Below are 27,566 nucleotides of genomic sequence, written 5' to 3'. Positions count from 1 at the left end.
GAGCCAGCTCAGCAAGGGGATGACTGGTGAGGGGGCAGGAGCTCCCTGTTTGCCTGCCTGAAGGGACGGAGTAGCGACTTGCCAGCCAACGCAGCCACTGGAGGCAAGTAAGCCAAGGGGAGCCTGCAGATAAGCCCCAACTGTGGGGCAACTGGACTAGTGGGGCTGTGCCCCAAACTAAAGAGACTTTAGAAGGAAGCAGCCTGAGGAAACTGGTTTTGAAGGCTGTCACGGTTCCTCCCCCACTCTGAACTCTAGGGTACAGATGTGGGGACCTGCATGAAAAACCTCCTAAGCTTATCTTTACCAGCTTAGGTCAAAACTTCCCCAAGGTACAAAATATTACCCCCGTTATCCTTGGAATGGCCGCTACCACCACCAAACTAATACTGGTTACTGGGGAAGAGCTGTTTGGACGCGTCCTTCCCCCCAAAATACTTCACAAAACCTTGCACCCCACTTCCTGGACAAGGTTTGGTAAAAAGCCTCACCAATTTGCATAGGTGACCACAGACCCAGACCCTTGGATCTTAAGAACAATGAACAATCCTCCCAACACTTGCACCCCCCCTTTCCTGGGAAATGTTGGATAAAAAGCCTCACCAATTTGCATAGGTGACCACAAACCCAAACCCTTGGATCTGAGAACAATGAAAAAGCATTCAGTGTTTTACAAGAAGACTTTTAATAAAAAATAGAAGTAAATAGAAATAAAGAAATCCCCCCTGTAAAATCAGGATGGTATATATCTTACAGGGTAATTAGATTAAAAAAACATAGAGAACCCCTCTAGGCAAAACCTTAAGTTACAAAAAAGATACACAGACAGAAATAGTTATTCTATTCAGCACAATTCTTTTCTCAGCCATTTAAAGAAATCATAATCTAACACATACCTAGCTAGATTACTTACTAAAAGTTCTAAGACTCCATTCCTGTTCTGTCCCCGGCCAAGACGACTACAGACAGACCCAAAAACCCTTTGTTTCTCTCCCTCCTCCCAGCTTTTGAAAGTATCTTGTCTCCTCATTGGTCATTTTGGTCAGGTGCCAGCGAGGTTACCTTTAGCTTCTTAACCCTTTACAGGTGAGAGGAACTTTCCCCTGGCCAGGAGGGATTTCAAAGGGGTTTACCCTTCCCTTTATATTTATGACACGCCCCCCAAATCTCAGCTAGGGTGAAACACTGGCTGGGATTTCTTCCTGGAGCTCTAGGAAAACAGAGTTAATAAGGCACATGCATCTCTAAATATACTACCAAGTACATAAAGACTAACAATATTTTCCACATCTCAAGGACGATTTTAACCAGTTGATTCTGGGAAACCTTCACGGGAGAGTGCATCAGCCACTTTGTTAGAAGCTCCTGAGATGTGTTGGATGTCGAAATCAAAATCTTGGAGAGCTAAACTCCACCGAAGAAGTTTTTTGTTAGTTTCTTTGACGGTGTGAAGCCACTTTAGTGCAGCATGGTTGGTTTGCAGGTGGAAACGCCGTCCCCAAACATATGGGCGTAGCTTTTCCAGAGCGTAGACAATGGCATAACATTCTTTTTCAGTGACTGACCAGTTGCTTTCCCTCTCAGACAGTTTTTTGCTGAGAAACACTACAGGGTGGAATTCTTGATCAGGTCCTTTCTGCATTAAAACTGCTCCCACACCACGCTCGGATGCATCTGTGGTTACTAGGAACGGTTTGTCAAAGTCTGGGGCCCTTAGTACAGGGTCAGACATGAGTGTCGCTTTAAGCTTGTTAAAGGCCTTCTGACACTTTCCGGTCCACTGAACAGCATTTGGCTGTTTCTTTTTGGTTAGGTCTGTCAGTGGGGCAGCGATTTGGCTGTAGTGCGGTACAAATCGTCTGTAATAACCGGCCAAGCCTAAGAAGGATTGAACCTGTTTCTTTGACTTTGGGACAGGCCACTTTTGGATAGCATCCACTTTGGCCTGTAGGGGGCTGATAGTTCCTTGACCCACCTGGTGTCCAAGGTAAGTCACTCTGTTTAGGCCTATTTGACACTTCTTAGCCTTAACAGTTAGTCCTGCCTCCCTTATGCGCTCAAGGACTTTTTGTAGATGTTCCAGGTGGTCTGCCCAGGAATCCGAAAATATGGCCACATCGTCAAGGTAGGCGACTGCATATTCTCCTAATCCCGCTAGGAGACCATCTACAAGTCTTTGGAAAGTGGCGGGTGCATTTCGCAGCCCGAAAGGGAGTACATTAAATTCATACAGCCCGAGATGTGTGATGAAGGCTGACCTTTCCTTGGCAGATGCATCTAGCGGTACCTGCCAGTACCCCTTGGTTAAGTCCAAGGTAGAGATGAACTGGGCCCTTCCCAGTTTCTCTAATAGTTCATCTGTGCGTGGCATGGGATAGTTGTCTGGGCGAGTTACAGCATTTAGCTTACGGTAGTCCACGCAAAAACGTATTTCCCCATCTGGTTTGGGAACTAGAACCACTGGAGATGCCCATGCACTTTCAGAGGGGCGGATTACACCCATCTGTAACATATCCTGGATCTCCCGTTCTATAGCAGTTTTAGCTTGAGGAGACACCCGGTAAGGTTGGACCCTAATTGGGTGAGCATTACCTGTGTCAATGGAGTGGTATGCCCGTTCAGTCAGTCCTGGGGTGGCTGAGAACGTTGGCGCGTAGCTAGTGCACAGCTCCTGGATCTGCTGTCGCTGCATACGCCCAAGGGTCATGGAGAGGTTCACCTCTTCCACACCACCAGCACATTTCCCTTCGTAATAGACACCTTCAGGCCACTCAGCGTCGTCTCCTCCCTGGGCTGTAAACTGACAAACCTTTAATTCTCTGGAATAAAAGGGCTTTAGAGAATTAATATGATACACCTTAGGCTTTCGGTTGGAGGTGGGGAATGCTATGAGATAATTAACAGCTCCCAGGCGCTCCTGGACCACGAATGGCCCTTCCCACGATGCTTCCATTTTATGGGCCTGGAGCGCCTTTAAGACCATGACCTGGTCTCCTACTTTGAAGGAACGCTCTCTGGCATGTTTATCATACCAGGCTTTTTGCTCTTTTTGAGCATCCTGTAAGTTTTCTCTAGCAAGGGCTAAAGAGGTTCGGAGGGTGTTTTGTAGGTTGGTTACAAAGTCCAGAATGTTAGTTCCTGGAGAAGGTGTAAATCCCTCCCATTGCTGCTTCACCAACTGCAATGGCCCCTTAACCTCACGGCCATATACAAGTTCAAATGGGGAAAACCCTAAACTGGGATGTGGTACAGCTCTGTAGGCAAAGAGCAACTGCTGCAATACTAGGTCCCAATCATTGGAGTGCTCATTTACGAATTTACGTATCATGGCCCCCAAAGTTCCATTAAACTTCTCCACCATGCCATTTGTTTGATGATGGTAAGGAGTGGCAACCAAGTGATTTACCCCATGAGCTTCCCAAAGGTTTTTCATAGTTCCTGCCAGGAAATTAGTCCCTGCATCTGTGAGGATGTCGGAGGGCCAACCTACCCTGGCAAAAATGTCTGCTAGTGCCTGGCACACACTTTTAGCCCTGGTGTTGCTTAGAGCTACTGCTTCCGGCCATCGGGTGGCAAAATCCATGAAAGTCAGTATGTACTGCTTTCCTCTGGGTGTCTTTTTCGGAAAAGGACCCAGAATATCCACAGCTACTCGCTGAAATGGAACTTCAATGATGGGGAGTGGCTGGAGAGGAGCTTTGACCTGGTCTTGGGGTTTTCCCACTCTTTGGCACACCTCACAAGACTGGACATAGGTAGAAACATCCTTGCCCATTCCCTCCCAGTGGAATGACCCCCCCAAACGGTCTTTGGTCCTGTTCACCCCAGCATGGCCACTAGGGTGATCATGGGCTAAGCTCAAGAGCTTGGCCCGGTATTTAGTTGGAACTACCAACTGTCTCTGAGGATGCCAGTCTTCCTGGTGTCCCCCAGAAAGAGTTTCCTTGTATAAAAGTCCTCTTTCTACAACAAACCTGGATCGATTAGAAGAGCTGAGAGGCAGTGGGTTGCTCCGTGCCGCCGTCCAAGCTCTCTGGAGGCTTTCATCTGCTTCCTGTTCGGTCTGGAACTGTTCCCTTGATGCTGGAGACATCAGTTCCTCATGGGATTGTGGACCTAGGCTTGGTCCCTCTGGAAGCGATATAGGGGATGGAGCTGTTTCTGTTGACTGTGAACCGCTCTCCGCTGGTGCACTATGTTGGGATTCAGGCTCCGGCTGAGCCTCTTGGGTCGGGTTATCGGCTGCTGCCAGTTCAGGTTCGGTGGGGCCCTCTGGTGTTGAGGTTGCAAGTACTGGATTCAGTGCTGACACGGGGTCTGGTGTTGGTTGTTCGGCTGGTTCCGGTTCTGGGACTGGTTCCGTCTGGGTCTCTGGGACTGGATCCACTACTGCTGTTGCAGACATTGGCCTGGGGTCCAGGTCCATCACCTCTGACTGGGTCCTGATAGAAGTTTCCGGAACAGAGCTAGGCCTCACGGCTTGTTTAGCCTGGTTGCGGGTGACCATTCCCACCCTCTTGGCCTGCTTCACATGATTGGCCAAGTCTTCCCCCAACAGCATGGGGATGGGATAATCATCATAGACTGCAAAAGTCCACATTCCTGACCAGCCCTTGTACTGGACAGGCAACTTGGCTGTAGGCAAATTGAAAGAGTTGGACTTGAAGGGTTGAATCGTCACTTGGATCTCTGGGTTGATTAAATTGGGGTCCACTAAGGAAGCATGGATAGCTGACACTTGTGCTCCGGTGTCCCTCCACGCGGTGACCTTCTTCCCGCCCACACTCACAGTTTCCCTCCGCTCCAAGGGTATCTGGGAGGTATCTGGGCCTGTGGACCTCTGGTGTGATTCCGGTGCAATGAACTGTAATCTGTTGGGGTTCTTGGGGCAGTTGGCCTTTACATGCCCCAGCTCGTTACACTTAAAACATCGTCCAGCTGACGGGTCACTGGGGCGAGAAGGGTTGCTGGAGAACGGGGTGGTGGGACGATAAGGGGTCTGGAGGGTTCTTTGGGAGGTAGGTGGGGCTTTGGGCGGCCCCCGGTAATAGGGTGTGGTCTGGGGTGGTCCCTTCTGGTCTCCGCTCCAACTGCGACCAGTTTTCTTCTTCTCTGCCACCTCCACCCATCTGGCTCCAATCTCTCCTGCCTCAATTACAGTTTTGGGTTTCCCATCTAGGATGTATCTTTCTATTTCCTCAGGAACACCCTCTAAGAATTGTTCCATTTGCATTAGGAAGGGCAAATTTACTGGAGATTCAACACTTGCTCCTGATATCCAGGCATCCCAATGTTTTACAATGTGGTAGGCATGTCGGGTAAATGACATGTCTGGTTTCCACCTTAGGGCTCTGAACCTCCGACGAGACTGCTCGGGTGTTATCCCCATTCTGACTCTCGCCTTGGATTTAAACAGTTCATACTTGTTCATGTGTTCTTTAGGCATTTCAGCTGCCACCTCAGCTAAGGGTCCACTGAGCTGCGGCCTCAGCTCTACCATGTATTGGTCAGTAGAGATGTTGTACCCAAGGCAGGCCCTTTCGAAGTTTTCTAAGAAGGCCTCAGTATCATCACCTGCCTTGTAGGTGGGGAACTTTCTGGGATGGGAAGTGGTACCTGGAGAAGGATTGCTAGGGTTTGTTGGTATATTCTGCTGGGCCTTTATCCTCTCCATCTCCTCCACATGCTTCCTCTCTTTTTCCTTCTCCTCCTCCTTCAGCCGCATGAGTTCTGTCTGTCTTTCATGTTCCCTTTGTTTTTCCTCAGCCTGAAATTTGGCTAATTCCAGCTGTAGTCGAGCTGAGGATTTGCCCATTCTAACCTCTCTGTTTTTAACTAACTTTACACCCGAGGTTCAGAAATAAACAAACAAAACTTGGCTGTAAAATTTTTCTGTGCTGGAATAGAATACTTATTCTCTGATAGTGATTGTCAGCCTACAGAAAAAGACAATTCCCTTGTCTCTGCTCTGGGCCCAAATTAAAGCAAAAAACCTCCAACTACTTGGAAAACTGCTTACCCAGCCCAAAGAAAAAAAAAATTTCTTTTCAAACCTGTGCTCCTTGTAAAACAAAAAAAAAATCAAAATCCTAAAAAAACCCTGCCACTTTTGTCTCCAGGCAAATGGGTAGAGCACACACCCCCTATTTACTTTTAGGAAGAAAAGAAAAAAAAAAAAACCTCTGGGTTGGAAGACTGTGAATTTCCCTGCAGGAGTTAAGTACCCTGCCTCCAAGCAAGAAAACCTGCAATTCACAAGATAATCCCCTTTTGTCTCTGCTTGGCCACAAAGCAGAGAGAAACCAAGCTGCTTTCAGTTTCAAAGCTGCCTTCTGGACTTCCTAAAAATTCCTTTTTAAAATCTGTATTTCTAGTTCAAAAAATCTCAACTGGATCTCAAAATGATTTCAGGTTAATCCCACCACTGTGCCACCATGTCACGGTTCCTCCCCCACTCTGAACTCTAGGGTACAGATGTGGGGACCTGCATGAAAAACCTCCTAAGCTTATCTTTACCAGCTTAGGTCAAAACTTCCCCAAGGTACAAAATATTACCCCCGTTATCCTTGGAATGGCCGCTACCACCACCAAACTAATACTGGTTACTGGGGAAGAGCTGTTTGGACGCGTCCTTCCCCCCAAAATACTTCACAAAACCTTGCACCCCACTTCCTGGACAAGGTTTGGTAAAAAGCCTCACCAATTTGCATAGGTGACCACAGACCCAGACCCTTGGATCTTAAGAACAATGAACAATCCTCCCAACACTTGCACCCCCCCTTTCCTGGGAAATGTTGGATAAAAAGCCTCACCAATTTGCATAGGTGACCACAAACCCAAACCCTTGGATCTGAGAACAATGAAAAAGCATTCAGTGTTTTACAAGAAGACTTTTAATAAAAAATAGAAGTAAATAGAAATAAAGAAATCCCCCCTGTAAAATCAGGATGGTATATATCTTACAGGGTAATTAGATTAAAAAAACATAGAGAACCCCTCTAGGCAAAACCTTAAGTTACAAAAAAGATACACAGACAGAAATAGTTATTCTATTCAGCACAATTCTTTTCTCAGCCATTTAAAGAAATCATAATCTAACACATACCTAGCTAGATTACTTACTAAAAGTTCTAAGACTCCATTCCTGTTCTGTCCCCGGCCAAGACGACTACAGACAGACCCAAAAACCCTTTGTTTCTCTCCCTCCTCCCAGCTTTTGAAAGTATCTTGTCTCCTCATTGGTCATTTTGGTCAGGTGCCAGCGAGGTTACCTTTAGCTTCTTAACCCTTTACAGGTGAGAGGAACTTTCCCCTGGCCAGGAGGGATTTCAAAGGGGTTTACCCTTCCCTTTATATTTATGACAAAGGCCCCCCCTGCCCCCCCGACAGGGAGAGAGAGACTCATCTCCCCTGTTTAGGGGTTGAACCACACAGGGCCCTGGGCTGGGACCTGATGGAGGGGGTGTGTGACCCAGATCCCCCTAAATCCCCTTTGAGCAACAAACTAGCCACTAGTTCATCTGGCCATTGAAAGCTCTATCACACCTTGCTTTTAAAGATTGGGGCTGTGGTGGGAAACTGCACATGAGTAACCTTATCTGCCTTTTAGCTAGTATTTGTTTCTTTATATACATTACACATGATTAAAATTTCACTCACTAATTTCACCCAGATGGGAGAGCAGAGTAGGGTTAGTGATTAAAATTTAGGGTCATTGGATCAAGATATTCCTGAGATACAGCTTGTTCCAAAACACAAAACAGAATGACAACAAAATGAAATAAAAACACAGTATTTCATGAAATTCATAGATTCTATCCACCCTGGACACAAATCTCAGACTGAAATGTAAACCTGTGGGTAACATTCACCTCCACCAAAGTTTCTTTATAATTATAATTATTTATTGTTTCGTCTGAAGAAATGTCAGTGGTGATATGGGGGTAAGTGGCAGAGGAAGTTGGGGGGGGCTTGGCACGGGTGGGCTGTCAACCCCAAATTCTCCGTAGGTCTTTCTGTTATTTTCTTGTCACAGTATTGTATCAGCTGTAAAATGTAGATGAGAACTACAAATGTCTAAGTGATCATTAACTCTTACAACAAGTCTCTTTCCATTTAAAATACTAGGAAATTAAATAGCAAAAAACAAACAAACAAGCAAAACCCCCAGGCAAACAAAGAACCCCACAACTTTGTTAAAGGAGAGTTCGGGTTGCTCATTGACATCAAAAGTTCAAGTTCATCAAAACTAAAATTTCTGAAAACCAGGAAATAAAGAGTTAATGTAAATGGCAACACAGCCTCAGCTCTGCCCTCTTTGCAGGATGACCCAGAACCCCCATCCTGCACGCTGGCACTCTGCCTTTGCAGATGGTGCAGAGCACTCAGGGAATAGGGCACATGACAACTGTAACACAGACTCAAACACTTTCTTCTTGCTAAAGTACAACTTGATTTTGGTGAGCTTTACTGGCCAGGAGCTACCTACGTCTGTTCTATGCTCAAACACTGAGTCTGTTCCCATGTGTGTTGAATTTTATAATCCTTCCTGCCCTTTTACAACCCTTTCTCACAAGATTGCATTCAACACTGTACTTTCACTTCTCATTCAACACACAGACAGCTCTCCTCTCCCACCACCCTGCTGACAAGCCCCATGGCAAGAAGATCCCCTGGGTCCTGCTGCTGACTGAACCTCCCTAACTCAGTGCTGGAATGATGCATACTGGATCCCTCAAGGTACATGTGCAGCTCTGTCCTTTGATAACAGACATGGGGGCTTCAAACCCAGATCTCACATCACAGTCACAGCTCTGAGACGCTCCTCAAACTAATCCCCAGCTCTCCGCATATCACAATCACAGCTTGTCATAAATATAAAGGGAAGGGTAACCACCTTCCTGTTTCCAATACTATAAAATCCCTCCTGGCCAGAGGCAACATCCTGTTACCTGTAAAGGGTTAAGAAGCTCAGCTAACCTGGCTGGCACCTGACCCAAAGGACCAATAAGGGGACAAGATACTTTCAAATCTTGGGGGAAGGCTTTTGTTTGCGCTTTTAGTTTATGTGTTGTTCTCTCTTGGGACTGAGAGAGGCCAGACAGAAATCCATCTTCTCCAACCCATCCTAATCCAAGTCTCCAATATTGCAACCAGTATAGATAAGCCATGCAAGGCGGATTAGTTTATCTTTTGTTTTATGTGAATTTTCCCTGCGTTAAGAGGGAGGTTTATTCCTGTTTTCCGTAACTTTAAGGTTTTGCCCAGAGGGGGATCCTCTGTGTTTTGAATCTGAATACCCTGTAAAGTACTTTCCATCCTGATTTTACAGAGATGATTTTTACCTTTCTTTTTTTTTTTTTTAATAAAATCCTTCTTTTAAGAACCTGACTGATGTTTCCATTGTTCCAAGACCCAGGGGTTTGGGTCTTTGATCATTTTGTAACCAATTGGTTAGGATGTTATTCTCAAGCCTCCCCAGGAAAGGGTGTGTGTAGGGCTTGGGGGGATATTTTGGGGGAAGACGTCTCCAAGTGGTCTCTTCCCTGATTCTTTGTTAAATCGCTGGGAGGTGGCAGCGTACCAGGTTTTAACCTAAGCTGGTAGAAATAAGCTTAGGGGGTCTTTCGTGTGGGTCCCCACATCTGTACCCTAGAGTTCAGAGTGGGGAAGGATCCCTGACACAGCTCACTTAAGTTACTCCAACTGATTTCTTCACCATTCAGTACAGCTACACCTAACACATTGAATGCAGCTGGGGTGCATGCAGATAATTCTCAGTGACTATTCCCAACTCCAGCGGGCAGGGTGAAGGTTGCACTGGCATGGACCTTAACTCTCTATTTCCTGGTTTTCAGTAGAAAGCGTTTTGATGAACTTGAGATTGTGGCAGGGCCTGAGCTGTCACTGGGAAACCTTAACTCTGTTAACAAAGGTTTGTTGGCTGGGTGGTTAGTGTTTTCATCACTCAATTTATTATAGCCCACAAGAAGAGCAGGAAGAAGGGGCACTTCAAAATCTTTGCTGGAGTCAGATAACTTGGGACCCTGAAAGCTGGAGACTGCTGGTACAGACACTTCCAACTCAGTGGGACTGTGGCCGTTTCTTTAAGAGAGGACTCGAATCTCCCCACATGACAGGAGTAGAAATTGCTGCCACTTTCCAGCTTCTATCTACCTCTGCACATGCTGCAAGAGAAGAGTGTGTTTATCAGTTTGGTACAAAAACCGATTTCCTTAAAGAAGCGTAAGGAAAAGCGATGAGAACACGCTGCTGCTATTTTATAGCCAGAATGAATTGATAAACTGAAATAGTGTTTTAAATGGTAACGATCTCAACAAAACCAATGAGGTCAGATCACACCTGTCATAAAAATAAAGGCAAGGGTACCCATCCTTCTGTATACAGAACTATAAAATCCCTCCTGGCCAGAGACAAATCCCTTTCACCTGTAAAGGGTTAAGAAGCTAAGATAACCTTGCTAGCACATGACCAATGAGGAGACAAGATACTTTCAAAGCTGGGGGGGGGACAAAGGGTCTGTCTGTCTGTCTGTGTGATGCTTTTGGGGGGAACAGATCAGGAATGCAGCTCAGAACTCCTGTAAAAAGTTAGTAAGTAATCTAGCTAGAAATGGATTAGATTTCCTTTTGTTCAATGGCCGGTAAAATAGGCTGTGCTGAATGGAATGTATATTCCTGTTTTTGTGTCTTTTTGTAACTTAAGGTTTTGCCCAGCGGGATTCTCTATGTTTTGAATCTGATTACCTGTAAGGTATTTACCATTCTGATTTTACAGAGGTGATTCTTTTACCTTTTCTTTAATTAAAAAATTCTTCTTTTAAGAACCCGATTGCTTTTTCATTGTTCTTAAGATCCAAGGGTTTGGGTCTGTGTTCACCTGTACAAATTGGTGAGGACTTTTATCAAGCCTTCCCCAGGAAAGGGGGTCTAGGGCCTGGGAGGATATCTGGGGGGGAAGACATCTGCAAGTGGGCTCTTTCTCTGTTCTTTGTTTAACATGCTTGGTGGTGGCAGCATAGTGTTCAAGGACAAGGCAAAGTTTGTACCTTGGGGAAGTTTTTAACCTAAGCTGGTAAGAATAAGCTTAGGGGGCCTTTCATGCAGGTCCCCACAACTGTACCCTAGAGTTCAGAGTGGGGAAGGAACCTTGACAACACCCGCATGGGTGTTGCATTGCATAGGCTGGGGAAGGCTGTGCCTACCCAAATAGCCTTGTGTGGCCCTGCCCATGCTCCTCCTCAAAGCCCTGCTTGCCCTTCCTTCTTGGCCCCAGCCCAGGCAGGCTACTCCTCTTCAGGGAAGCAGCATGCTGGGGAGGGGGCTAGGGCGGCCAGGACTTGGCGTAGCTGTGGCTGCCCAGTGCTGGGGGGCGTCAGGCACTGAGGCCATGCCGCCTGCTGCTTGGGGGAGGGAGGGGAACGGAGGTGCTGAGGTGGCCTGTCCTGTGTGTGGGGTGGCCGGGGGTGGTGGTGGTGGTGGTTGCATGCCACCCACCCTGTGCTGGGGACCTGGGGGGGCACGCACCACCTGCCCACCCTGTGCTGCGGGGTGGGGGAGCACATGCCGCCTGCCCTCCCTGTGCTCTGGGTTGGGGGGGCTGGCAGACATGGAGAGGGGGGCTTCGGCAGGGGAAGGGGGTGGATCCTAGGGGAAGGGGAGTGGGGCTGGCCGGAAGGGGGGTGAAGAGGGGCATGGGGCTCTGAGAGCCAGAGGGCACTGAGGGGTTAACAGCGATGTGTGAGGGGGCAGGAGGGTGGTGAACAGGGAAGCACAGGCAGGATGGGGCCATGGAGATGTGGGGCTGCTGAAGAGATGCTGAGGGAATACTCAGAAATCAGGGGGCGGGGGAGAATTCTGGGGCTCAGGGGAACAGAGCTGGAATAGAGGGAAACTCTCAGTGGCGGGATAAAGAGAAGGAAAGGGTGGGATGTGTGGAGAGGGGCTGTGGGGAGGCTCGAGGGAGAATATGAGAGCAAGCTGAGACTGGCTGGAGAAGGCAGAGCCAGAGGGTAGGAGAAGGGAGGGGGATGGTGAGAGATAAAATAGCAGCTCCCCCAGCCCATGGGGTAGGAGAGGGGCAGGGGGGAATCTTTTCCCCTAGAAATGGTCAAACAAGCAGGGGGGAAGTGATAAGTGGCTCATCTGCAAACGAATAAAGAATTAGCCCCAGCCTTTTGGGGCTTTCCTTGGTCCAGATGTTGCTTCCCTTTTGGAGATTTCACAAGCTTCATAAGAAGTTCCAATTCATCTTTCAAATATGTCTGACATTGATGCTAAGACATAATTATTTCTGACTTCTGACTCAAGCCTATCTGCACCCACATTTTGGTGAAACGAAATTTTGCCCAACTCCATGCTTGCCACCCCTTCTTGTCTTTCCCCCTGCCCGCCCACAGATCTGTTACTGTTCAGGTTCAGTTTGGATGAGCTATTGCCAGCAGGAGAGTGAGTTTGTGTGTGTGTGTGGGCCCCTGGGGAAAAAAAATGGGGGGGGGGGTGAGACAGCCTGGATTTGTGCTAGACATGGCCCACCTTGATTACTATGCACATTGTAGGGAGAGTGGTCACTTTGGATGAGCTATTACCAGCAGGAGAGTGAGTTTGTGTGTGTATGGGGGTGGGGGGGTGAGAAAACCTGGATTTGTGCTGGAAATGGCCCAACTTGATGATCACTTTAGATAAGCTATTACCAGCAGGACAGTGGGGTGGGAGGAGGTGTTGTTTCATATTCTCTGTGTGTATATAAAGTCTGCTGCAGTTTCCACGGTATGCATCCGATGAAGTGAGCTGTAGCTCACGAAAGCTCATGCTCAAATAAATTGGTTAGTCTCTAAGGTGCCACAAGTACTCCTTTTCTTTTTGCGAATACAGACTAACACGGCTGTTACTCTGAAACAGTTGATTGCTCCCATTGTGGGAAAATCACCAGCCCATTGTGTATTTTGTTTTCATCTCTCAAAATGAAAATAAGATGACCGTAATTTTTTTTAAATGATGAGCTTAAAAAATGCGAAATCTTAATTTTAACTGGACACACACACACACTTTTTCTTTCAGTTCAGTGCAGGTTCAATCAGCAAAACAAAATTATGCTTCAGGTTCAGGTCCAGTTCCAGTACGAAATCCCGGTTTGAACTAGTTCTCCGGTTCCAGTGTGAGACCAGATGGGCAAATGAGATCAGCATCGGAGCCAAAGGGAGTTGGCGGCAGCTTCCCTGGGCCCAGGGCAGGGAATCGCAGCCAGCTCCGCTGGGAGCAGCCTGGGGCCAAACCCTCCCCCTGCAGCCAGGATGGCACCGGGGGGGCACCTCTCCCTGGGGGGATGGGCAGGTCTCTCTTACCTTCCCTCCAAGCGGTGCCCTCCCCGGGATCAGGGGCTGGAGCCCGGGATGGGGGGTCCTGGCCAGGCTGGGGTCTCTGCACCAGGAGAGGCTCCTGGGAGCAGCGGGAATCTTACTGCTGGAAATTCCCCTCTCCCAGCTGCAGCCAGGGCCCCGGGGTCCCCAGCAGCAGCCGCGGGGGCTCGGGGATCTTGCAAGGAGCATGGCCCCCCCACAGTGCCCCAGAGTCACTGCAGCGAGAGCGATTCACTTCCTGCTGCTGGACTGGGTGACCCCAGCGATCACTGCAGCCCCCAGGGACAGTCAGGTCGATGCTGATCTCATTTGCTGGGAGCCAAAGGGCTCCCTTTGGCTTCTTTGTTATGTAACTGCTTGTTTGGGGGCTTTGGGTGGGGTGGGGAGGCTTCTATTAGGAAGCCTATAATAGCTTCTTTGTACTTGCCCATTCATTTCTCTCAGTAGCCGGTTGCTTTTCTTTAAGAAGCCTGTTGCTTGTTTTGCCATTGAAGTGTGTGGCTTGTTTGGGGCTTGGTGAGTGGGACTGGGCGGTGCCTCCGAAATGGGATTGGCTTGCTTTGGGCTTGCTGGGAAAGAGCAGCGCAGATTTTTTATCTTGTGAGACTTGGCAGCCTTTTCCAGACTGCGCTGTGGGGACAGCTGGGTCAACGACACCTGGGGAGTGGGAGCTGGAAGGGGGCTGAAAAGGGGCAGGGGGAGTGTGGGCCAGAGGGGATTGAGGCATGAAATGGGATGTGTGAGGGGGCAGGAGGGAGGGAACAGGGATGTGGGGCATGGGTTGGGACTGGGGGGCTGTGGGTGCGCTGGAGGGAGGATGAGGCAATTCCTGGGAATCAAGATGCAGGGGGAGAATCATGGGGTGGGTGGGAACAGGGCTGGGAGAGAAAGAAAATGGGAATGGGGGACAGTGAGAAGGGAAGAGGGGGAGAAAGTGGGGGGTGACACTAGGGGGCTGGAGAGAGAGTGACAGAAGAGACTGGCTGGGGGAGGGGGAGAGAGGCTAGTGATTAAGTAGAGGGATGGTGAGAGACACAATGGCAGCTCTCCCAGTCCATGGTACAGGCCAGGGCAGTAAGAGGGGGAGGGGTCTTCCCCACCCAGCAGCCACGGGAGATTTTGTTTTTACTGGAAACGGTCAAAGTGTTGGGGGTGAGGGGGCGGCAAAGGACTAACCCCTAAGGGCTCCAAAGCTACAAGGTGAATATCCCCACAGAACTCACCCCCCAACAGACACACTATTGCATTATTTTCTTAGGCCAAAATCATGATTTCTGGGCTCTGGCTTCTGACTGGGACTGTTTGGGGTGACAGGATGGACCAGGGTCCCTCTTGGATTTCTGTGCAGGATTCAGGGCTCAGAGTCACCCCCAGAATAGCAGGGGGTGGGTCCAGATGGGCAAATGGGATCAGTATCTGCCTGGCTGTCCCTGCGGCTGCCCAGGGAGCCCAGTGGGGCACAGTCATTAGCTGCTGCCACCAGCAGGATCTCAGTATTACTTAGGGAGAAGAGGCTGGTGTCTGCCTCTCTCTGGCCTGAAGAAGATCTCTGTGTAGCTCATACACGTATGTCTTTCACCAGCAGAAGTTGGTCCAATAAAAGCTCTTACCTCACCCACCTTGTCTCTCTCTGCTCATGGTATTAGAGCTCTGGAGTTGGTTTCCCTGGGGCAGATGCAGCTCCCTGCACTGTGATCTGGGAACCTGAGCAGCTGCTGCTCCCCCAGTGCGGTCTGTGCTGGGGAAAGACCTTCATTATAGCTTCCTCCGTGCCCAGCCCAGCTGGGGACTTTCTCTGGTGGCTAGAATGAGACCCCTGAGGCAGCCCTGGGCTCTGCTGACTCCAACTCCTGAGCTGAGACTCCAGATGATGGGACAGACCTGGGGGAAAGTGCTGGGGACTAGCAGGAAAGTGACTGCACAAAAGCCCCCTTTAAGGGACCCGCTGGTGAGTTTGTACAAGAGGGGAGAAAGCAGTGCTTAATGTGTGCCAGGGCTTGCCAGAGCTGAGCCCCAGCACCTCTGGGCTTGCCATGTCAGTTATGAAAGTAAAAAAATTGCTTGAGCCCCAGCACCTCTTTCATTACAGATAAAGCACTGGGAGAAAAGGGAAGGAGACTGAAAGGGGCAGCAGGAACAATAAGTGGAAAAAGAGATTCCCAGGTCCCAACCCTACCTAGATCCATTTGCTGCCCCACCCTGGGAAGATTGACTGTCCTGGGAACAACGTGAGGACCAGAGAGCAGAAGCCAGTTCCTGTCTCTGCTGAGTCACTGCGGGAGGGATGCGCTGCCCTCAAGGACAGTGTCAGGGGAATTCCCCAAAGTGGCTCTTTTGATCCTACTCTTTTCTAGCATTTGCTTCAGAGACTCTTTTCCTGGGAGGGTTTAAAATTCCCACTCTAGCAGTTCAAGTGCAGAAGGTGGAGGCCGACAAGGATTATAAAAATTAATAGTGGCCGCTCCAGGCTTGTATTACGCTCTCAAGTTCACTGCTTTTCTCTGACCTTGGATGGGTCGATGCTGCCACCACCCAAGTGCAAAAAACCCCTTTGAGAACCCAGGAAGGGGCACTTGGGAATTCCTTCCTGTAGGGTACCCTCAACCCCTTTCACCCCCGCCCCCTGGGGAAGAGCAGAGAAAGAAAACAAAGGAAATTAGCTGTTGCCACCAGCTAATTAAACAACACATGCACAAACCTTTTAGGACACAAAAATCCAATCCTGTTCTTAAAAAAAGGTAAATTTTATTAAAAACAAAAAGAAAGAAAGAAAATACATTTGGAACTTAGGCTTTTTGCTAGATTTAAAAAAAAAAACCAATCAATTACAAGGATTAAGCACCAAGATAGCTCTCTTGAAGTCCAGCTTAAAGGTTACAAGCAAAACAAAAGCACCTGGGGTTAGCACAGAGGAGTCCACAAGCCATAAAGAAATAAAAGAGATAAACCTAATTGCATCTTCCTAGACATTTCCTGATCTACTTACATATCTGGGGTTTCAGATGAGTAGTTTCTAGGTATGAGCTGATAATTTTTTCATACCTGGCCCAAAGCTTTTACAGCATAGTTCCAGCCCTGTTTCTGCTTCTCCGGAGAAGAACAACAGACAGACAAAGGGGAAGTTTTTTCCAATTTTAAAAAGTTCTGGCCTTCCCATTGGCTCTTTTGGTCAGGTGCCCACTCCCTTCCTTTTCCCTGTGCAGGGAGACTTTGTTAACCCTTTACAGGAAAAGCAAGTAGAGAACAACTACTAAGAAAAATGTTATCTGGCTGGCTGGGTGTCCATAAAAGGGAGCTTCCCCCCACCCCTTTCATTTATCACCCCCTACCACCACCACCACCAAATCACAGATGGTGCTGGCCAGCCTGGTTTAGGTCGGGTCCACACAGTCTGGGATTTTTTCCTGGAGGTTTAGGAAACAGAATTAATAAGATACATGCACCTCTAATTTTACTACTAATCACATAAAGACCTAAACTGTATTTTTCACATTTCAAGGACTACACTGACTTAGAATACAGGGACATTTTTACCTGGCTGATTCTGGGAAACCTTCCCAGGAGAGTGCATCAGCCTCTTTGTTAGAGGTGCCTGAAATGTGTTGTATTTTCAAATCAAAGTCTTGGAGATCTAAACTCCACTGGATAAGTTTTTTGTTCCTCTCTTTGACTGTGTGAAGCCACTTCAGTGCAGCATGGTCAGTCTGCGGGTGGAACCGCCATCCCCAAATGTCTGGGCGTAGCTTCTCCAGAGCGTACCCGATGGCGTAACATTCTTTGTCTGAGGCTGACCAGTGGCTTTCCCGCTCAGAAAGTGTTTTGCTGAGAAACACGACAGGATGGAATTGTTGATCTGGTCCTTCCTGCATTAAAACTGCTCCTACACCACACTTGGACGCATCTGTGGTTATGACGAATGGTTGGTTGCCCTTAGTACAGGGTCAGACGTAAGGGCTGCCTTAAGCTGGTTAAAGGCTTTCTGACACTTCTCAGTCCACTGAACTGCATTTGGCTGTTTTTTCCTGGTTAGGTATGTCAGTGGGGTGGCAATTTGGCTGTAGTGTGGTACAAATCATCGGTAATATCTGGCCAAGCCCAAGAAGCATTGGACCTGCTTCTTTGACTTAGGGACAGGCGAACTTTGGATAGCATTTACTTTAGCCTGTAGGGGGTTGATAGTTCTTTGACCCACCTGGTGTCCAAGGTACGTTACCCTGTTTAGGCCTATTTGACATTTTTTGGCCTTAACGGTTAATCCTGCCTCCCTTATGCGCTGGAAGACAGCTTGGAGATGTACCAGGTGTTCTGCCCATGAATCTGAGAATATAGCTACATCATCAAGGCAGGCGACTGCAAATTCCCCAAATCCAGCCAGAAGGTTATCTACCAGTGTCTGGAAGGTGGTGGATGCATTTCGCAGTCCGAAAGGGAGCACATTAAATTCATACAGCCCTATATGTGTGATGAAGACTGACCTTGGCTGGGTCTAATCAGGGAGTGAAATGGACGAAAGCCCCTTCTGAAACATCCCCAATTTCCTTTCTCTCTCTGACAGGCTGAATATTAACAATTGTTTCCCTCCAGATTGTCCAGTCTTCCAGAGGATGGGGCAGGGAAATGGCTGTGGTGGAGCCAGCTCAGGTAGGGGATTTTCAGGAAGCTGCTGGTAGGTTTGTGCTGTGGTCAGGGTGGGGTGAGGGGGAGGAAATACACAGGGTGAGGCAGGGAGAGGACAGGGTGCCAAAAACCCATTGGGACTTGCTCAGGCTAAGGCCTGATTTATGAATAGGCCCATGGGAAGGGTGGGGTGAACATTCCCCCATTTCTGGAACAGGAAACAACCCCCCTGGACAGGGCTGGGAAAACAGACCAGAGTGCTGGAGCCTGAACCCCCTAGCCAGAGACTGCGGTGAAATAGAAAGGGAAGGTGCTAGGATTTGGGTCTCTGTTCCCTGCTTGGAACTTTGCTTCCCACCTCAGCCTGTGCCTAGTAGGTGTCTGCCTAGTACAGGGGTGGGCAAACTTTTTGGCCTGAGGGCCATATCAGGTTTCGGAAATTGTATGGAGGGCCAATTAGGGGATGCTGTGCCTCACCAAACAGGCAGGCATGGCCCGGCCCCCACCCCCTATCCGCCCCCTCCCTGCTTCTTGCCCCCTGACACCCCCCCGGGACCCCTGCCCCATCCAACCCCCCCTGTTCCCTGACTGCCCCCCTGGAACTCCTGCACCATTCAACCACCCCTTCTCCCTGTCCCCTGACTGCCCCCAGAACCCCTGCCCCTGACTGCCCCCAGCTGCCCCATCCAACCCCCCCCCCCTCCTTCCTGACTACCCCAGGACCCCTGCCCCCATTCAACCCTCCTGTTCCCTGACTGCCCCCCTGGAACTCCTGCACCATTCAACCACCCCCCCTCCCTGTCCCCTGACCGCCCCCAGAACCCCTGCCCCTGACTGCCCCCAGCTGCCCCATCCAACCCCCCCCCCCCCTTCCTGACTACCCCAGGACCCCTGCCCCCATTCAACCCTCCTGTTCCCTGCCCTTTGACCGCCCCGACCCCTATCCACACCCCCGCCCCCTGACCACCACCCTGAACTCCCTTGCCCTCTACCCAACCCCCCTGCTCCCTGCCCCCTTACTGCACTGCCTGGAGCACCGGTGCCTGGCAGAGCTACAACTGCGCCTCCCAGCTGGAGCCAGCCACACCACCATGCAGCTCAGAGCACCGGGTCAGGCCGGGCTCTGCAGCAGCCCCGCCGCCCAGAGCATTGCGCTGGCTGCGCAGTGACTGAGGCTGTGGGGGAGGGGAACAGCAAGGGAGGGGCCGGAAGCTCAGGGGCCGGGCAGGAGGGTCCCGCAGGCCAGATGTGGCCCGCATGCCGTAGTTTGCCCACCTCTAGCCTGGTAGGTGTGTGGTAAATGAGAAGACCCTGCCCTCCTCTGTTTGCTGGGAGCTCTCGGTCTCTTGCTACTCCCTGAAGCCTTCTGAGCAAGGTGGGGTGAGATTCTGCTACTCTGTGCCCTCCCCCCCAGCTTCTTTCTTTCTTTCTTTCTTTCTTTCTTTCTTTCTTTCTTTCTTTCTTTCTTTCTTTCTTATGAATAGTGGGATTTTGGCTGGGGCAGCAGGTACTGAGTGGGGAGCACCTGTTGTTTCAGATTCCGGTGACCTTCGAGGAGGTGGCTGTGTACTTCACCGAGGGCAGGGGGCTCTGCTGGACCCCAGTCAGAGAGCCCTCTACTGGGACATTATGCAGGAGAATTATGAGACTGTGACCTTGCTGGGTAAGGATTTCCTGTCCCCTCAGCTATTAGAAATCGTGGGTCTGCATTTCCAAATCTGGTCAGGTGCTTCCCTGATGAGCTGGACTGGAGGTGAATGGGTCCTGTATGCCATAGCTGCAGTGTGAGAGAGATTTGCATCTCCAATGGGACAGGGGTGTCAAAAGCTAATGGACATGCTAAATCATCCCCACGCCTCCAGCTTTCAAGGGGGTAGAAGCCATGTATTGTCTTGTCAGTACTGTTTCTCACTTACACACAGAATTCCTGTTCACCTCACTTCTTGGGACTAGCTCCAGCCATGGGAGGGCTCTGGGCTCTCCCGGTTTATAAATAGGGAGGGTTTTAACTCCAGAGCTGTGTGTGTGTCAGCAAGGCCATCAGTGTGCACAGGTCCTGAAAACTCCTAGTGAGGGCATGACAATTCCCCTCACCTCTCCAGACATCTGTCTCTCCCCAGGGGGCTCAGCAACCGTGTTCCCGTCCTCTTGGATTCCATGTTCCCCCAGCACAGTATGGGGATAGGTTCAATTCATGGAATGTCCTTTGTGACAAATACTCTACCAATCCTCCATGCACCCTGATCTTTTCTCATTTCAGTCCCTGAGCAGGATTTCCCATTCCCAAACCTGACCCAATCACCCGGCTGGAATGAGGGGAAGAGCCATGGGTACCTGATCTCCTGGCCTTCCAGGAAAGGGTGATTCTGAGAGGTACCCACATAGGTAAGGAGTCAGTGAAATGGACAGAGAAACCACCTGGCAAATGAGGGAAAATGTTGAGAATCCCAAAAACGTGGTGTGAGCAAATGCCTCAGTCCTGCCTCATCTCACCCAATGCAGGGCTGTAGTCAATATATATCATTCATGGCTTTCCAATCGTCCTGTAAGCTGCAGGAGTTTCCTTCCCTGTGAGTGTTCGGATGGGATGTGGAGGCACAATACAGTTGTTCAGTCTTTGAAACTTTATTGTGTTGGGTTTTCCCTTTGTGCTATTCCTTTTTCTCCCCAGCACAGGCATTTACTCCTGCCTGAATTGTCTCTCTGTCTCCCAGCAGGTGATGAGAGAGTGAGTGAGAACGAGGAACAGAATCAACATCAGGAAGTTCCTGGGAAAGTGGAACCACAGGGGACCTTTGTGAGAAGAGCTGAAGGGAATTTCTCACAGTGCTTGGAAGAAGGAAAAACCTGTGGAAATTGGCATGCGTCAGAGAGGCTGCTCGGAAACCACCCCAGGAAGAAGGTGGCTGAATCTCTCAAATATGCGGGAGGATTCAAGGATCCTGAGGAAACCACAGTCCAGCAGACAAATCACAATAAAGAGAAACCCAATCAATGCCTCGAATGGGGGAAACGATTCATTCTGAGATCACACCTTAATACACATCAGACAATCCATAAAGGAGATAAACCCCATAATGCAGGTGTGACACAGCACCCCATATTCATCATAATGATATCATAATGATATGATTATGACATAATTATGATACATCTTGTACAAAGTGTGTCATGTGAGGGATCTATGGAAAAGTTATGATTTGCTGAGTACGATTATTCTATTTGTATGCATGTACCATTTTGTATCTGAAGTTATGAATATTAATTATGTATCTGTATTTCAACTGTGCTTACTCTGGGTAACACACACAACTAGCCTCTCAGGTATAACAGTGAAGAAGCTAGAAAGTGCTAATAGCCCATCAGCAAAGACAATGGACCATGGAAAAGGTTTGTCTTCATTGGGGAATGTTTCAGCCAGTCTATGAGTAATGGTTCCTGTGACCCAGCAAGGCATGCAAGGCCATGTGACCAGACCACATGACACTAAATTCCATTTTGGTACCTGTGTTTTTCCGTGAACTGGGCTGGGAACTTAGCTTGAAACAAAAGGTTTCTGCCATATGGAGAGACTATATAAGGTGGGGAGTGACATCATGATTTGTCTTCGCTCCCCCACAATTCAACACCTGAAAGAAGCTCTGGAAGACAAAGGATTGGGAACAGGGGAAGGGAAGCCAAGCTGCAAGGCACATGTTCCTTGTGCCTTAAGAATGTGCAAGCCTGCTTGTATCATCAGACAAGGGGAGATATTGCTAATTCAAATCCTATCTTTCGAGTAATTTAGGCTTAGTTTCCAATTTTGTTTATTTGCTAGGTAATCTGTTTTGATCTGTTTGCTATCACGTATAATCACTTAAAATCTATCTTTCTGTAGTTAATAAACTTGTTTTATAAGAACATAAGAATGGCCATACTAGGTCAGACCAAAGGTCCATCTAGCCAAGTATCCTGTATTCTGACAGTGACCAATGCCAGGTGCCCCAGAGGGAATGAATGGAACAGGTAATCATCAAGCCCTGTCGCCCATTCCCAGCTTCTGGCAAATAGGCTAGGGACACCATCCCTGCCCATGCTGGCTAATAGCCATTGATGGACCTATCCTCCATTAATTTATCTAGTGCTTTTCTGAACCCTGTTATAGTCTTGGCCTTCACAACAGCCTCTGGCAAAGAGTTCCACAGATTGACTGTGCGTTGTATGACGAAATACTTTTTTTTGTTTGTTTTAAACCTGCTGCTTATTAATTTCTTTTGGTGACCCCTAGTTCTTGTGTTATGAGAATAAGTAAACACTTAGAATCATAGAATATCAGGGTTGGAAGGGACCTCAGGAGGTCATCTAGTGTAAATCAATAGAAGATGTTTGGATGTGCCCCTCTCCTATGTCTATAGAGGAGCAGGATCAATGGCCTATGCAAGGGGTGGACAACTGGGTGTACTGTGTATAAGGTGTTTTGCTGGGAATGTACATATTACTGGGGGCACAATTACACCAGCTCATAACCAAACTACACACATCTACATTCTGCTATATGGACTTTGGTGCACAAATGGATCTGTGAATCTTATTGCTGTAAATAAGCCAGTGCCTACTGCCTGATTCCATACCAAGTGGTCAAGCTGGTTTGGACAATATCCCATTTCTCTGTGAACATTCAATGGACTTATGATATGGACAAAAGCAAGCAAAACCTGCAGGGGCAGCTTGTTGCAACTGCCAGCAACTGGACACATAAGATCGTGACCCCGTTGAAGGAGGAGAGGCAGTGTTTTGGGGGTGTCTCGGATGTTGGACCATACTGCAGTGGTCAGGACTCAGTGTTGCTGTGGATTTTGAATTGTTAACTGTACTTGTGTTACGTTGCATAGGGAGATAACGTATAAGTAATGTAATAAGCCCTCCAAACCCTGCAGTGTACTAGACAACCCGGACCCAACCTTCTCAGGCCCACTCTAATGGGAAGTCTGGAACACTAATTGGAATAGGTGTGGTATGCCCGTATGAGAGAAGGTGCAGGGCACTATACTACACAAGGGGCAGTGGGACAAATGGAATATCGACACCTTCCACCTTGATGCCATGCCCTATCAGGAAATGTGTCGCCATATGTCCTATGCTTTTCCAGGGATACCTGGGCAGGAGGATCCCAAAAGAAAAAGAAAAAAAAGGGGTGGAGTGTTAGGATATAGATATTCAGGCCTGTCTGCAAAGGCCTGTACTTTAAGAATTTAGGTGTATTCTTATCGCTTGGCTAGTTCTAGAGGTATAAAAGAAAGAAATCACTGTCTGCCAGTGTAAGGGCCTTCTCTTACTGTGACAGTTTGTGGCCCTGTGCTTAGGCTCAGGCCTTTGGCCTTTGGCCAAGCAGCAGAGGCAGCCATAAGCTGGGAAGCGAGCGGTCACATCCTCACATTCCAAACTAGTCACATTGAAATAAGGTGCAATTGGGCTGTTAGGCACTATCAGGACAGGATTGTATTCCTATCACCTCCAGAGAAAGGGAAGTGCCTAGAAAATGTAAAAGGAAACTTAGTTTGATAGCATCCTGTCTGGCAAGAACTCACTTATCAATAGCTGGGATGTGAAACCCTCACTTCTGTATTCTCTTGTCATTATAGTTTCAACTTTGCTACTGTTTATCTGTATAATCTCTGTCTGGTTCTGTGATTGTTCCTGTCTTCTGTATAATTAATTTTGCTGGGTGTAAACTAATTAAGGTGGTGGGATATAATTGGTTATATAATCATGTTACAATATGTTAGGATTGGTTAGTTAAATTTCAGGAAAATGATTGGTTAAGGTATAGCTAAGCAGAACTCAAGTTTTACTATATAATCTGTAGTCAATGAGGAAGTGAGTGGGTGGGGGTGGGGGTGGGGGTGGGCATGGGGGTAAGGGGGATGGGAACAGGGAATGGGGGTAAGAAAATTGGAATCATGTTTTGCTAAAGGGGGAAATGGGAACAGGGAATGGGAGTAAGGAAGTTGGAATCATGTCTGGCTAAGGGTAGGAATGGAAACAGGGACACAGGTGTAAGGCTCTGTGGTGTCAGAGCTGGGAAGGAGGATACTAAGGAAGGAAACTGGAATCATGCTTGCTGGAAGTTCACCCCAATAAACATCGAATTGTTTGCACCGTTGGACTTCGGGTATTGTTGCTCTCTGTTCATGCGAGAAGGACCAGGGAAGTAAGTGGGTGAAGGAGTAAGCCCCCTAACACCCCTGCTCAAAAGCAGGACCCATCCCCAATTAAATCATCCCAGCCAGGGCTTTGTCAAGCTTGACCTTAAAAACGTCTAAGGAAGGAGATTCCACCACCTCCCTAGGCAACGCATTCCAGTGTTTCACCACCCTCTTAGTGAAAAAGTTTTTCCTAATATCCAACGTAAACCTCCCCCACTGCAACTTGAGACCATTACTCCTTGTCCTGTCCTCTTCCACCACTAAGAATAGTCTAGAACCATCCTCTCTGGAACCACCTCTCAGGTAGTTGAAAGCAGCTATCAAATCCCCCCTCATTCTTCTCTTCCGCAGACTAAACAATCCCAGTTCCCTCAGCCTCTCCTCATAAGTCATGTGTTCCAGATCCCTAATCATTTTTGTTGCCCTTCGCTGGACTCTTTCCAATTTATCCACATCCTTCTTGTAGTGTGGGGCTCAAAACTGGACAGAGTACTCCAGATGACGCCTCAACAATGTCGAATAGAGGGGGCCGCCACGTCCCTCGATCTGCTCGCTATGCCCCTACTTATACATCCCAAAATGCCATTGGCCTTCTTGGCAACAAGGGCACACTGCTGACTCATATCCAGCTTCTCATCCACTGTCACCCCTAGGTCCTTTTCCGCAGAACTGCTGCCTAGCCATTCGGTCCCTAGTCTGTAGCGGTGCATTGGGTTCTTCCGTCCTAAGTGCAGGACCCTGCACTTATCCTTATTGAACCTCATCAGATTTCTTTTGGCCCAATCCTCCAATTTGTCTAGGTCCCTCTGTATCCTATCCCTGCCCTCCAGCGTATCTACCACTCCTCCCAGTTTAGTATCATCCGCAAATTTGCTGAGAGTGCAATCCACACCATCCTCCAGATCATTTATGAAGATATTGAACAAAACTGGCCCCCGGACCGACCCCTGGGGCACTCCACTTGACATCGGCTGCCAACTAGACATGGAGCCATTGATCACTACCCGTTGAGCCTGACAATCTAGCCAACTTTCTACCCACCTTATAGTGCATTCATCCAGCCCGTACTTCTTTAACTTGCTGTCAAGAATACCGTGGGAGACAGTGTCAAAAGCTTTGCTAAAGTCAAGATACAATACATCCACTGCTTTCCCTTCATCCACAGAACCAGTAATCTCATCATAGAAGGCGATTAGATTAGTCAAGCATGACCTTCCCTTGGTGAATCCATGGAATAAAGTCCTTATTTACTTTCTCCACACCAGTCCTGATTTTATAGACCTCTATCGTATCCCCCCTTAGTTGTCTCTTTCCCAAGCTGAAAAGTCCCAGTCTTATTAATTTCTCCTCATATGGAAGCTGTTCCATACCCCTAGTCATGTTTATTGCCATTTTCTGAAGCTTTTCCAATTCCAATATATCTTTTTTGAGATGGGGCGACCACATCTGCGCACAGTATTCAAGATGTGGGCATACCATGGATTTATATAGAGGCAATATGATATTTTGTGTCTTTTTATCTATCCCTTTCTTAATGATTCCCAACATTCTGTTTGATTTTTTGACTGCCACTGCACATTGAGTGGATGTTTTCAGAGAACTATCCACAATGACTCCAAGAATTCTTTCTTGAGTGGTAACAGCTAATTTAGACCCCTAAAAAGTATGGCTCTGGTTTGGGAATCCCCCTCACATTCTCAGCCATGAAGACTGATGCAAAGAATTCATTTAGTTTCTCCGCAATGGCCTCATCATCCTTGAGTGCTCCTTTAGCATCTTGATTGTCCAATGGCCCCACTGGTTGTTTAGCAGGGTTCCTGCTTCGGATGTCCTTAAAATTTTTTTTGCTCTTAGTTTTTGACTCTTTGGCTGGCTGTTCTTCAAATTCTTTTTTGGCCTTTCTAATTATGTTTTTATGCTTCGTTTGTCAGAGTTTATGCTCTTTTCTATTCTCCTCATTAGAATTTAACTTCCACTTTTTAAAGGATGCCTTTTTGCCTTTCACTGCTTCTTTTACTTTGTTGTTCAGCCACAAGTGACACTTTTCTGGTTCTCTTACTATGTTTTTTTAATTTGGGGTATACATTTAAGTTGAGCCTCCATTATGGTGTCTTTAAAATGTTTCCATGCAGGTTGCAGGGATTTCACTTTTGGCGCTGTACCTTTTAATTTCTGTTTCACTAACCTCCTCATTTTTGTGTAGTTCCCCTTTCTGAAATTAAATGCTATGGTGTTGGGCTGCTGTAGTGTTTTCCCCACCACAGGGATGTTAAACCTTTACTAGTGTGTCTTTAAGTGAGGTGTTTGGGAAAATCTCTGCTTGGTAAACAAAGGCTGTTGCACATCTTCCCCACATCGAGCGGGGAGAGAATTAATTAATGAGCTTGCATTGTACACATCCTGTGCAGTGCAAGATGGTATAATTCTGGGCTCATACTCCAATAGGGGAGCAAGGCTGGGGAGCTGGGAAAATGGAGGTTATCTCCTGTTTGTCCTTGAGTGGCTTAGGTAAAGCACTGAGGTAACTCAGTTAGGTGTGTGGCGTCACCTGCTGTCATGTTGGGTGATAACAGGGCCTGGAGCGGCTGGCTGTATATCACCAGTAGAGCAGTGTGAGAAAGGACAACTCAGCTGAATTGTTAGGAGGCACAGCAGTTCCAACCACTCCCAGACTACACCCCGGGGAGTGACAACCTCTCACAGCGGGCAATGACCCTAACTCAGGCTAAGCAGAGGGAACCTTTTCCCAGTGCCTTCCCCAGCAACCCTCCCACCCTTAGCCCAGTGCTGCCATGCTCTCCCTGCCAAAGTTACTGACTGGGTGTGGGAGACCTTTCCTTCTCCTGCTGCACCTCCCCCTGGCATTTTTCTGGCTCACTCAGCCTCTCTCCCTGGCAGCCAGGCCAAAATGTGGAGCAGAGGGGGCAGGACAGAGATGCTTCTCACGTTTGAGAGTGGCTACTCTGGTTTGCTGCCTTTGTGTACAGAGCCTGGCTGAGGAAGTGGTGGCTCACCTCCTGTCTCACTGCCTGGACCTGGCTGCCAGGAAGAGGGGGCTGGTTGCAGGACCACAGCCTAGCCTAGTGGTATTGTTTTCACAAGAGCCTCCAGGGTTGTAATGTTACCAGGGGGCTCGTTCCAGCTCAGCAAATAGCAGGAGTCAAGAAGGGAAGGGAAACACCCAGTTGCTGCTACAGGTGGGGCTTGTTTCTGAGCTCGGGAAAGTGAACCTTACCCTGTTACACTGTCCAGAGGGAGCCATGGCTGCAGGGAGCTTTGTGGAAAGTCTCCAGGATGAAGCTACTTGTCCCATCTGTCTGGAGTATTTCACAGAACCTGTCACTCTGGAGTGTGGGCATAATTTCTGCCGAGCCTGCATCAGCCAG

At 48.3% G+C, this 27,566-nt stretch overlaps 1 long non-coding RNA gene and 1 pseudogene across 2 annotated transcripts in view; one reads left to right on the top strand and one right to left on the bottom strand.

Moving 5' to 3' along the window:
- LOC311531256 (E3 ubiquitin-protein ligase TRIM15-like) overlaps positions 1-27,566 on the bottom strand; it is a 43,168-nt pseudogene that overhangs the window by 13,351 nt on the left and 2,251 nt on the right. The window lies entirely within an intron of this gene.
- Positions 18-19,582, top strand: LOC311531290. Its single transcript, XR_014714184.1, has 4 exons — positions 18-103; positions 8,620-8,739; positions 17,963-18,019; positions 19,533-19,582. It is a non-coding gene; the product is annotated as an uncharacterized lncRNA (long non-coding RNA).

Source organism: Lepidochelys olivacea, assembly GCF_965140295.1.
Source record: "Lepidochelys olivacea isolate rLepOli2 genome assembly, chromosome: 14".
Taxonomy (NCBI): Eukaryota; Metazoa; Chordata; order Testudines; family Cheloniidae; genus Lepidochelys; species Lepidochelys olivacea.
This window is presented reverse-complemented; position numbering and strand designations above follow the sequence as displayed.